A 13,758-nucleotide genomic window follows, 5' to 3' on the forward strand; every position below is an offset into this window, starting at 1 on the left:
TTTAGAAATATTTTTGTTTGAAAAATAACGTAGATTTTCCACTGCATGTTAGATATATACAGAATTTTCCTTTAAGCTGCCATGTATACACAATCGTAACAGGAACTTCAATTTTTATTTACCGAAAACAAAACAAAAAGCAGAAGAAAAAAAAAACATTTTTATTTTCTACAACACACAGAAAACAACGTTACATTGTCGGTCGTGTATATATAACGCACATATATAAGAATCTTGAGATATTTATGCTTGGTTTTGGCTCGGTGAATACAAATGTATAATGCCATGAATGGAGAAAGTGTACAAGAGTTGACTGTTGAGTTTTTCCGAAAGAAAATTGTATAATACTCTTGGGTCGGTCTAACGTTGTGTGGAAGATATATGGGCTGTAAATTTGTCTAAATTTGTCTATGTATTTGGGAACTTGCTCAAGTTTAAATTTATATGTTGAAGCACTTCGTGAAACAATTGTGTAGGTTGTATTCATCGTGGAAACAATGGATACATTTTTTTTGTGTTTGTCGGAAGAAATAAACGGTGGAGTTGGGACGTCTTGAGTTTAAGGTTATGGTTTTTCAGAATTCAAGAAAATTAGTAAATTTCTTTGAGAATTCGCTAATCATCTGTTGTCGACAACGACGACGATCTTATTAAAAATGAATGAATGTTAAAACTAGTGAAGTAATAGAATCTATCTTTAAATAGAATACTTTAAACGAAGGAAGTAGCAGATTTAATGATAGTATAGCTAGTATCATAACTCAATTTCTTGAAATAGTTTTTTCTACTAATTGATTTGCTACAGCGCCGAACCAACATTAAATTATTTCAGCTAGAAAGCTGCTCACACTTACCCTGTCTACTATCGGTTCAAGAACGATATTAATTTCCTGACTGCATCCCGGGAACTGAGTATTACTGTATTGAAATGAGCATTAAAACTAATTTCTTTCAAGATCCTTAAAAGACTCTCATTACACTAAAATTTACAAAAATCTAGCCCACACAGTACAAAGAAAATTCTTTAGAGTTCATGAGTTGCAACATAAGGGAACCATTTTTTTAAAATTCATTTATTATCATTTCACAGTGACTAAGACATACATGTGTGGAAGCACAAATCCTTTTCGTGATATGAAGCAAAATTTTGAAATAATAATGTTCTGTTGGACATATTCTAATACAAAGAAAACGTACGACATCTACCCCTTACGGAAATAAGGATTTTTTTTGTATTATTCTCAAACACCTGTTGTAGATTTCATAATTCATAAAATGTATACAGAAAAATAACTAATATAGTGCTGCCACGACCTACACTATACAATCTACTACACAAAAATAATGCTGTGCATTTATTTAATTTATGGTATAATTACATTAGGGGTGGAAGGTATTTGATCGACCGCTATAAGCAGTTTTCATTTCTATCAAATACGCTTTAAATATTAAAAGAACGCAATGTGTCGAGCCTTGATATTAACCATTCGAACTTGCGGTAAAGATTTTCTTTGTAGATTATTTAAGGCGGATAGGAACGAATCGGCGGATCTAGTATGTAAATTACAGACAACATAGTCATTTACATGACGAGAAGTAACAAGTCGAAAAGTAGTGTGAATTTTGTTAATCCGAGGCGAAGCTGAGGTCAATAAACACACGAAATCTCGACTTTTCAACTTCTATACCGAATTTTGTAATGGATGTTAATTGTTGAAAGTTGATGATATTTGAAGTAAAGAACAATTTTCGACCCGCAAAATTTACCCATACCCCCATGCGAAAGTTGACCATTACACAGCAATTCACCAACGGCGAAAATGGTCCATTACATGTGGACTAATTTCGGTTTCCTATAAAAAAAATCAACTTTTTCATCGTGCAGATAGTTAACCAGAATACATTGGATGCTGCTACGTACTTCATTACTTGTTTCGCCTTCGGCTCGAATATACAAACTTGTTGAAAAAACAGTTACGGAAGCTTTGTGCTCAAAAACACATTAATTATTAATCCATTTTCAATGCGATGCTCCAAAATAGGACCCCATTACTGCTTCATCACTTCGAATTACTATTAATTAGTCTACAAAATTCTTTATTAAAACCGTACAGCTGGTTGATTTATCGCTTTTTAGAGTCCCCGTCTTTTAACATTATCTGAATTGATTTTTTTCTCCACATTAAATACATAAGTGACTTAATTTCATCGCGAGTGAATGTGGTCTCAACGTTATAAATTGCATTTCACATTTATTGCACCCCTATATTTCAAATGAAAACGTCTTTTTCAATTATAGCTTACATTCCACTTATTGATCGTATTCAAACGAGGATATTGTATTCGAAGTTGAAATAATCGGTTTCCGCGGAATAATAATCCTTTTGTGATACAAAGCCAAATGGCTTGTATGCAGGTACAATGGGTATGGGAATATGAATAGCTTGATTGACTTTCGAGCACCCATTAGTAATATAATTAATCAAACAAAGCGTTTATCCGTAATTATATTTGTATTAATTAATGTTAAATACAAAAATGTGTTTGATAGTGATAACAACTAAGTAATTAACAGAGGATGTAGGATTAATAGAGACACATAATTGACAATGATTGGTGTAATTGAGTCTCGAATTACATCGTTAGTAGCAATAGCTCCTGAGTAAATACTGACCACAAACGTGGATGATGACTAAAGACTTTGTCAGAACTTTCGGTAAATTGAACATTATTTTCCCACGATTTTTTAACGACTCGTTAATAACGAGATCTTTTATTTGGAAAATTTACAGAGCAGACTTAAATTGGAACATTTTAAAAATCTAGTCACGCATACCAGTTCCTCAAGAGCTATGCTGTGTGATATTAAATTGATCTAAATGTCATTTAAATCACACCATTTGGATAAGTTGTTTCTTTGGCTGTTACATCTTTTGATTGATTTACTCCTGATAGTGTCAAAGATAGTCTAGAATTATTGGAAACTGGCCTAAAGGCTCTAGATTTTTAATGTATGCTGACATAATTGTTTCTTAATAGAACTCCCTATCGGAAAAATTCACGAAAGTTCGCATTAGCACTAAGTCAGGAAATCTTCTTCGATAATTTATATCATCTACCACCTCTTCTAATTTTGAGTTAGGATAATACGGAATACGCCTCAATTTGTCTACGGATCTGCTTTTTGCATTTTAAATTTGATTGACTAGGATATCCATCCATTTTCTCTGTGGTTACAGAGTGTTCCAAAGCCACCAAATCAAAGCTAAAACTTTTGTTTATTTGTTTAAGAAAAGTTTTCCCCCACACAAAATTTATTGATAATTTCCTGGTAATTGCCGTTAGCATGCAACATGTGTATTTGTTGTGTACACTGTACACAAATGTTTTCATTCTAATTCAAAATTAATTATACATGAAAGGCCACCAAAACGTTAAGTGCGTGTAAACTGAAAATTTACTTGAATATTCCACTCTTTCGCTGCTCTCTTTTGCTGTGTATATCTTAACCAATTTTGTGCTTTATAAAACCTATTTTCATGGTTGTGGTGACCGAATAAGCGAACATTTGTAGACGTAGGTCCTTCTAATGTATGTTGATGGTGTGATTATGGACTTTATTAAGTAACGTATTTTTTTGCGTTTACATCAGTTCCCATTCATTAATAAACATTATTGGTGTAGGCTTTGTGGTGTTCGTTTTATTTATGTTGATTACGCAAATAAAATGAAAGAGCTTACGATATAGGCGTGACGGGACAATACATATATTATATGTCCTTGATGGAGGCTTTCAGAACATTACGGATTATTGGTCTTTTTCATGACTAAGCAAGAGGAAACATAAAGACGAAAATCGTGCTAATTCGTTTTCTAATTTTCATATTTCGCTGTTTGATGGTCTTTGTCGCTCGATGAAGAGTTATTTTCGGTTTAAATGTGGCGAAGGTGTGATTAATACTTTTGCCTAAACGATATACAACTATCACAACGGCCCAATGAATGTAAAAATGAAACCGGAAAATTTGCCGTTTCCATTTCTAAATTAACAAAACCGTTAGTATCCGGAAAGCCAATTAAAAATTCATTATACCAACGATCGGAAGATTAATCTAAATTGAGTAATTATATATCCCAGAAACATTCAACCAAACACAAAGTAGACGTCTGCTCGGTCTGTACACCATTTAGCATATCTATCGAAGACTTTTCCTCGGTGAATTGTCTGGTACCAGCGAGCAATTCCCGTTTATCATTAACCCAAAACAATAATCTTCAACAAACTAAGACCTTCCCAAACGGTTTAACGACAACATAAATTTGCATTGCAAATTAAACTTTAAGACTTGAGACGTTTCTTATTCACTCACATCACACCGAGGCGCTAGATGTGTTAACGATAATGTATCGTATATATATCATCAAGCGTTTCGATTCAAAGATATTTTCCTTTTCTATACCTGATAAACATTACATTATGGGTACCCGCTGCCATAGAATGAAAATGTGTTTTCATGTAAATTGGAAAATTGAGTCTTATACATTTCATTCCAACGTAATAGAATTTAGAACATTAGAAGTTTATATTTCACTTCGGCAACACGGGACGTATTATTTAATATGGTTTGTGGGAACAGGTAAAATGTTTTCGGTATGGTTTCATGGTTAGATAAATATATATAAATGTAATGAAAGACAGAATTATTAATTCGACCTACTTTTATGTGCTTTGAATTTCGATTCATTTGTTTAGCTACTTCCTCACATCGAATTTGTAAGCGAACATTTCCTTTTCCATAGTTTAGCTACTTACATTATGTAACATTTCGAATTTGTAACATTTCCGAACAAGAAATTATCTAAAAGTCTTGAGAATGACTGTAGTCTGTATAGTTTTACATAGAAAGTTCCTATTAGGAACCCGAAATACACCTAATGCGAAGTTATCTTTAGTCTTTAGTTCTTTGACAACTATACAGAAACTTTGCACATCCATTCACTTCAATTAATTTATTTGTCCAAAATCAGGTTCGGCTTCGCATGGCCAATCAATTCAGTCTTTTAGAGAATTTATTGACAATACGCCATGATTAACTAATATTTCGTATTAGGTTGAAACATAGCACTGTTCTTAGCATTCAAATAGAAAATGTTTGAAAGTTGTTGGACCATCAGTCATGGTATCATAATAGGCTTTGCATTTTTTTCATTTAGACAGTTGTTATACTTTCTTGGTGTGACACAACACATGAATTCTTACATGTATCAAAATTTATAGACTTTTTGACATATGACATGATGAGTGTTAATGCTAGGAGCAGTGCTATGGTCACTCGCTTCCCAGAATTAGGCAAACAATTATGCAAAAATACAAAGACGAGAAAAATAAAATTTCGACTATGTATCAAGTGCCTGTTGAGTGCATTCAATCTCGATTGGTGCAGAAAATTCGTCAGATACCTCATTATGGTAATTTGTTAATAGGACGGATGAAAAACTTGAATTTTTATCCTTGTTTTTGTTCGACAGTTTCGACCTTTTGTACATCCATCATTCATCTGTAAACAACATAACTTTCTTCCGTAAATTGTAGAACTACATAAGGTGCTCAGGTTCGGTCAAACGACTGCAATTGATTGTAGAGATAGCGCTAACACATGGCAGTTGCGACTGTTCCCGTGCCCATTTAAATAGTAACATGTTTGTTCATTTCGCTCGAGTTGGAATCTTATATTTCTCCCAGAAGTGAACACAGCTCTGCTACTAGCATGAATACTGAATTGACAAGAGTCAAATTTGGAGGCTTTAGTGATACGAGCTACCGCTTAGGATTGTTTGTATTGTATGTTTTAACTCATACAACGAAAACAAGTCATCTATCTGTATAACAGAAACGCAGTGCCTACTGTGATTTCATCAGCCTCCGAATATTTTCCATGTTCGTGCTAGTAGCAGTGCTGTGCTAAGACACAAAAAACATCGATTTATCACACCATTTTTGAAAACATGAACAAAATGACAGTTCAAGTGAGAAAAGTTCTATTTTCTTTTATTTTCTCCCCACTGGAGAGAACACACTGCACTTTTCTTACTAGAAATATCATCCAACCAACCGTCAATAAAATAGTCATTTCCGTCACAAAGGACTGAAGTCTGAAAGTACTTTTCCGTGTGATGTATCGAGCTTTCGCCCCTCGAAATGTACATGTAATTACTTTTGGTTCTCTTAGCAGGCCTACAAAGAGATTATCCCAAGACTATTCATGCTAATTGATTTGAAGTAGATATCGTGAAATTTTTAGATTATTAAAGGGTTAAATGTCAAATTGAAGGACTTTGCAGCTATTAAATCCACTTTTTCATTTAAATACTTCCAGAAGTGTACCATATCAAAATCTAGTACTTCGTGGTCAAAAAGTAATATTAAGTTGATGTGTGGATTAAAGAAACATAAAACAAGAATTCAGTTTAAATGAATAACTAAATAACTAAAAAGGCTGTTGTATACTTCACAACACTAATTGTTCGAAAGATGCAAATGTTTCGCGTGGTTAATCTTTTTGTTCGGTTCGTTGATTTCGATAAAATATTTCGAAAACCAAAAAAAATAATTAAAAACTGAAATTTCCGACCAAGTGTCACTTGAAAAAGAGCTTACCCGCAAAAAACGAACCCTAATGTGCATTTCCCAAAAGCTTAATTGCAATGTATTCTACCGAGCCATCGTCAACAACAATATATAAGTAATTCACATAAACCATTCAACAATTTATATTTTTGTTTCCTCTGCATATTTTGCAAAAAAATCTCTCTCGTATACAATATAATCCGCACTCCATGAAGATGATATTATGACAATAAAAATCCGTTCGCAAAATGTAAAAACGTTCATAAACGTTCATATTCTATATGCCCTTACGAAAATGTTGATTTTAAATATTTTAAATGAAAACTCAAACAGATTATTTTGAGAACTTCATTTTTTTTTCATATAACATTTTCCAAAGTGCTGGCGTGTTGCATTTTATACTACATAGTATTATATGAATTTTGTGCAAATGCTGTATAGATGACACACTGCACAAAGTTTGTCGTTTATTACTCAGGAAAAAGCTCATTACGAGAAGGGCATGGGAAAATAATATTTGAAAAAAAGATATTTTTCACAAAAAAAATGAGAATGGAAACTGTTTTGTCATGAGTTTTTCGATGTTGGAAAAGTAATTTCGTATGATAAATATCTCTCTGTTATATGCTTTTTATGTACGCTAAGTATGTATATTTGAACCATCGCGCGGTTGTGATACGATTTAGATGGAAACGATTCGCAAATCATATACTTATACGTAGATGGGTTGTTTGATGTACCAAATTAATGAGACCCCGTTTTTCTGTGTGTGTGGAAATATATTTACACCAAGTGGAAGATCCGACACAATAAATCGTAACAAGTTGTCGAATTTATATTCGTTCGTGAACGTGATTTACAAGCGAACGTTCCAGCGAGATAACCTATTTCGTATTTATATGAGTGTGTGTAGGTAAAGTTGGAGAAAACGAAAATAATTCTAATTTATCGAAACGGTTAAGGCGAACAATTTATGGTTGCCAGTTATTCTCCGTGTAACATGAATACCGTACTGTAACATAAAACATTAAACAAAGCATGTTACTTTCACATAACGCTTTTACAAGATAATATAAAGACAACAATGAACACTGTTTAGCGAGCAGTTCGCCAGTTGTTAATGGCCTGAAATATTGAGTTAGCAACCAGTGGCGTAACGAGTTTCGTTACATCCGTCTATGAGGAATTCGGACAGGTTTAATGTTAACTCACCCTAAACAGATTAAGCGCTGCAGTTACATACAAAAAGAGTATTCAGTCTAACGTCCACTTCCATTGTGCGTGGTCAAGCACTAAAAGAATTTTGCAAATGAAACTTATTTTTGAACAGAAGTAGTCCTCCACCTCTGTGTTCAAAGTGCTGAACATGGAAACGGTTTGAACTTTCAATACAAAATTTATATTGTGCATATAAATGTACTTCATGGTACGATGGTACAACACTTTTGCAAGATTTTTTTACAAGATACCAGTAAAGTTTTGATATGGTGAGCGTAATCTTGCGCCTTAAGCTGTTAACATAAGGAACAATTTTTAATTACATTTTAATTGTGGCATTATTACTTATGCCATTATAGTCAGCTAACAATGCCGGAACGAGTGCCATCTGTAGACCGTGGAATTCATTCAATTTACCATCATTTTCCACTACAGTATTTTATTCGATTCAGACATGCTAAGTGTTCCTTTTGTTATGTTAATTATTCTCATGGCGAAATTATGTATCGTATAAAGACATCTATAGAACCTCCTTTTTTTGTTTATATAAAACACAGTCAAGCTTCTATACATTCGATCGATGATGATGTCAGTCAGTCAGCGACTAAAACAACCAACCACCCACCCAAAAATCAACGTTCATAAGGTTATACACATTTAAAGAGTATTCATTCCAGTAGGGCCAGAGCATTATATGCTGCCCGTTGTATTATTTATATTAAAATGCCCATCTCGGCTACATTGCAGAAAAGTAATGGAATGGAACAAATAAGCGGGTAAAGCTAATTGTGCATCGAATTTTTCTATTTTATAAATCCCTGCATAGCAAGAAAACATTTTGCTCTTTTTTGTCAGTGTAGGTTTGTATAGTAAAGGCATGAGGGAGGGTGGAGAGTTTAAACAATTGTGGGTTCTACAAATTATTTTTGGGGGTCGTTTGGGAAATGTGAATTAAATGCAGTTATGGGCTGACGTCTGAAGTGGTAACTAATGACAAATGACTGGAGTGGTGAAAGATGCAAGAACTTTTTTTTGTTGAATTGTAGGGATTTATTAAGTTAAACTTGAAAGTTGTAATTAAATTGTCGAAAATTTTCGGCTTAGTGAAAATGGCTGTACTTTACAACGATACGATTCCGTCCTGTTAATTCTTTCGCGGTCATCAACTCTGTTACCATCAGGAGACATGACTCAGGACCGAACTGATAGGCGATAGTCAAAATATTTTTGCCAGTTTAGAGTATGGCACAAGGATAGTATTCAATCGATTTTACATATCTTCTTGGTATTCCTCTCAATGTTAGGGCAAAATATATAAAACCAGAAAGAAGGTAAGAGAACAATAAGTGAGTCTCTGGTATCTGAACCCGTAATATCCAATAGTGCAATACATTGTAGGCCTCTACATTAACTTGAAGCTTCACATTTTTATGCAAATATTTCCACTTTAAACGTTCAATTAATGTGTGCGGGGACTATTTTTGGGAAAAGTTTTTCGCGTATTTTCTTGAATTTTCCTAGATTTTCCATGTTTTCCTTAATTTTCATAAAAATATCTTTGGGAAAATATGGGAAAATGTTTTCTCAAAAATAGTCTCAAGTGTTATGCGATTTACGGTAAACAAACGTCCAAAACACAGCAGTGAGCTTAGCTTTGTATTTTAATGGGATACCCTGTTGCAAACTCTTCAGTTTCGGTAACTACCTCCTTTATTTCTTTTCATTTACCAGAGATGTTAGCATACCCACTGTACATTTACCTTAAGTTTTATGGTTTTAAGCACATTACTACGTTTTACTGGCGGTCCCTTGTTGGTTGTTTGTTCAAAACGAAGAAAATAAAAAATTGAAGAAAACGGCAACCAAATACAACTCTCGAGAACCATAATTTTCGGTCAAATTCTTGTATATCGCAATCCGACATGAACATGAAGAACCCAATAGTTTTGTTATATTGTAACGAAACTACACACAAAACAATATTTATATTCATAATAGGAAAATACGTAAAACAATTCATCGAGAAGTGGGTGTGGGTGTGGGCCACCTTCCGTTGTACCTACAACTTCCTTAATTGCCCTAACTAAACATAAATTTTATATTTGACATAAACCAGGCAGTAACCGCTTCCTTTTAACAACAACCAAACAGTTTATATATTTCTAGATCCATATCACTAATTATTTTAGATAAAACCGTTTTGTGGGTTTATTCATTTAATACTCTTGTACAAGGCAGAGAGTATAACCTCTATAATACGATATTTTGTGTAATAATATGTGATTCGGAGTTTTCGATTACATTTTTTTATAGGAAACAAAAAAACATAGAAAATGACGTCGTCGCATTTACACAAAAAAGAAAGTAAAAGCGAAAAAAAAGGAAATTTATGACCAGGCTTATTGTATTTACGATCGGACTTTTTATACATTACAACTTGAAGTAAAAATGAAGTAAAAATGTTGTAAAAAATAAATTGAATTTCCTGCGATATAAAAAAGATAATTTCGTCGTAATTAGTGAATTTTCTTTCGTTTCTTTTACCATATCGCAACGACTACACGACAATTTAATGTAGATGATGTACGCACAAGTACATTATAGACTAAACAATATATAAATAAAATGTATATGTGACGACGACAGGCATTAGCACCCTCTTAATTAGTACACAGATCGCTTACAGAAAATATAATTTTCAAGTTATAAAACCTGTTTTGTTGTTTTGCTGGAAGGGTGTGGAATTTGATTTGGTATTCAGTCGACGCATTTGTAACTTTTTTCTTTATTTCGTCTGTTGCACGTGGTATGAATTTGAAATTATACTCGAAATTTAATCGTTATGTGATTATAATGGTTAAAGTGAAAAATTTCTAAATGGCAAGCCAGTAGGTACGCCAGACAGTAAAACTCATTAGTCATTAAAATAGATTTTTTGTTTGTTTATTAATTCATTAATTTTGAATCTAATTATGCCAGACCGATGGTAGATGATAATGTCTTATGAAAATGAATCCCATTAAGGAATGCTAATGTGACGCAAATGACTGTGCTTGTGAAAATTATAATAATAATCGTCTGTCTTAAGAGCCTACAAAGGGTTTGGGGATCGATCATTATCATACCAGTTCAGCCGCTTATAGGCTCTACTATTTGAGTCACTTCCACTACCAAAATATCTTACTTTACCAGTGGTAAACATGGAACATATTGCCATCTATGATTTACTAGGAGCGAAACGACTAGGAATAGCCTGATAATAATATGTCTGGACGTTTTTTTAGGAACTACGGCGAACGGTCGAAATTTGTACAACAATGTGTTTGTAGCTGCGTCAGAAGGTGTGAAATATCTCTGCAAGATGTGGAACCTATGGGTGTCGGGGAATCTCGCACACGCGATCATAGTATGCGTCCTTTTACGACATGTAACGAAAAGTCATGACTGTGCGAGATTCACCACTTAGAGGTGAATCTCGCACACCATGAATTTGTGTGGTGTGCGAGATTACCCTACCCCAACCTATGTTTTGATCTACTTCTTAAATTCAAACAAGATATTGACACAATAGTTATTTACGCATCTGTTGTGGACAGATTTTAGGCAATTTTGCGAGTTGTTGCCCGAACGAAGTGAAGGCGACAAGCGAAAGTGCCTAAAATATACCGTCCACAACAGATACATGCTGAGCGCCTAAATTACGAGAAAAATTCCGAAATTAATGCCTCAGGCATGAAAAACCTTTTCACAACGAAGAGGCTAGAAAATAGATATTTTCTCCCATCCGATGAAACAACGGAAGACTTTGTTGTGAAAAAGTTTTGTTAAAAGTTGGAAATGGCATTTTCTCTGGTGAAACAACACACTCGAAATGAAATTTCCAACTTTTCGTCCCTCATTGAACAAATAACATTTCAAGCGCGCATTGTGTTTTGCCTTATTTCCTCCTCTCAATAGGCCATGAGAAAATTGTGTTTACTTGACGACTGGTCGAATGACATTTCCAGTGAGAAAATTCCAGCAATTTCTCTACCGTGGGTAGAAAATAGAACTTTTCTCATTAGAACTGTCACTTTGTTTATGTTTTCATGTAAAACGTTGTGTTCACCTCTGAGAGAAGTAGGAAATTCCAACTCGAGCGGAAATGCAACATCGCTTTCTCCCCTAGGTAAGCAAATAACTATTCCTTAGGTTGTTATAAAGTACGTTTAACTATATTGATTACATTAGCCAGAACGATCCTCCAACAATAACATATATGACTGTCGATAAAAGGTCATTTCAGTTCATGTTCACGCATAATTCCTATATCATACCATTGATACAGTTAAATACATTTCTTGTCAAGTAATATCTATTGATCTTGTCCCGCTACTCGACAATTGTCAGCCAATCTTCACATTGTCGAACAAACAAAATTTTGATGTCATTATTAGACATTTAGTGAATGGTTTGATGAGCACAAAAAAATCTAATTTCCATATTGTACTGATATACTCATATAGCATGTGTGTGATGATTTCCGGTTGACTGATTTGCGATTGAGTTAGACGAATTATGATTAGTCGCGAAGTATTCCTTTTACAGAGAGTTTAGATCGCTAATTTAACTCTACTAATCTTTTCTAGTGTTGCTGGGGCGCCAAAACCCAAAACGTTATTCGTTGTACCGTCTCCAAACACCTGCAATTATTTTGCTATTTACTTAACAAAATTGAAGCACAATTTCTCAATGCAAACAAAAAAAGGGGTTTCCATTTCGGGATATTTACAATTCATACATGTTTCGTTTAGCCGGTTATTAATGTTGTATTGAGTCGCATAACACATCCATTAACGTCTGTTTATCAATCCCAAATAAAACAGAAATTCCTCTCATAGTTCTTTGAACCATTTCATTTCATTTTTTTTTTCTAAAAAAAAGGGATGAAACGACCGATCCCTCTCAGATACTGGTTATTTGATGGAAATATCCATCATTTCAATTTCACACAAGAAAGATTTGTTTGCTCTTAAACGATATTTTACGCATCCTTTTCCATGCATACCATCATTCACGCTGAATGTAAGGCAATATTTTCGCCCTCATACTTGCTGCGTTTATTCACCCCAACGAAATATTTCTTCAAAATTGAAAAACTAAAGTGAATATAAATAATAGACTAAGAACCGACCCGATTTCACGTTGAAAATGCGTAACGAAAAACAGTGGAAATGATTAGTTCAATGGAAATTCATTGATGAATGACTGAATTTGACTATTTACTAGACACACCCGCCATGTGCATTGAAGTACGTATTGGAAGGTGTCTGTCTGTTGTCTCTACTCCCTTTATTTTCATTGAATGCCATTTTCTGAATCAGATAGCCGAACATTTTGTTCTCATCCACAGGCGTGTGACAAAAGATTGTACATTGCGATACCAGCCGTGCTGAGTGTTTTATCGTTCACGTTGTAATCACCCTACCGATGTATACGCTATTATGCAAATAATGTCGGGTTTGTTATTCATGCATTTCGGAAGTTTTGCTATGTTTGAATCTGGCTTCAGATATGAACATTTTGTCCGCAACTATCCACAATTTTGGTATTTGCTTTGGTGACGCGACGTAACATACTTCCATGCTTTAAAACTTAGTTGGGCCCTCTCGACTTGAGACGATCTATTGTTAGTGGGCAACTTCTATCGATAACAAAGACGAAAATAAACGGTGACCGCTGACCAGTGCGGTCTTATATAACAAAATAAGTTGTCAAACTAATGAAGTATTAGATTGTGTTTTCACCACATGAAAATACGTTGATGAATAGAAGCAGCAGTTTCATCAATTACAATAACGATGTGACAGCGGCTTCAGATTGGCTAAAAAATGGAATAAAAATGATTGCGGCGCTTCTCTATTTAGAGCTTA

At 34.1% G+C, this 13,758-nt stretch overlaps 2 protein-coding genes across 2 annotated transcripts in view; one reads left to right on the forward strand and one right to left on the reverse strand.

The window, feature by feature from the left end:
* The window catches only part of LOC119083231 (zinc finger protein 271-like), a 700,255-nt gene that overhangs the window by 329,292 nt on the left and 357,205 nt on the right, over positions 1 to 13,758 (reverse strand). The gene's annotated exons all lie outside the window — the stretch shown is intronic.
* LOC119083248 (roundabout homolog 2) overlaps positions 1 to 13,758 on the forward strand; it is a 53,522-nt gene that overhangs the window by 595 nt on the left and 39,169 nt on the right. The window lies entirely within an intron of this gene.

This window comes from Bradysia coprophila, unplaced genomic scaffold, assembly GCF_014529535.1.
Source record: "Bradysia coprophila strain Holo2 unplaced genomic scaffold, BU_Bcop_v1 contig_583, whole genome shotgun sequence".
Classification (NCBI taxonomy): Eukaryota; Metazoa; Arthropoda; class Insecta; order Diptera; family Sciaridae; genus Bradysia; species Bradysia coprophila.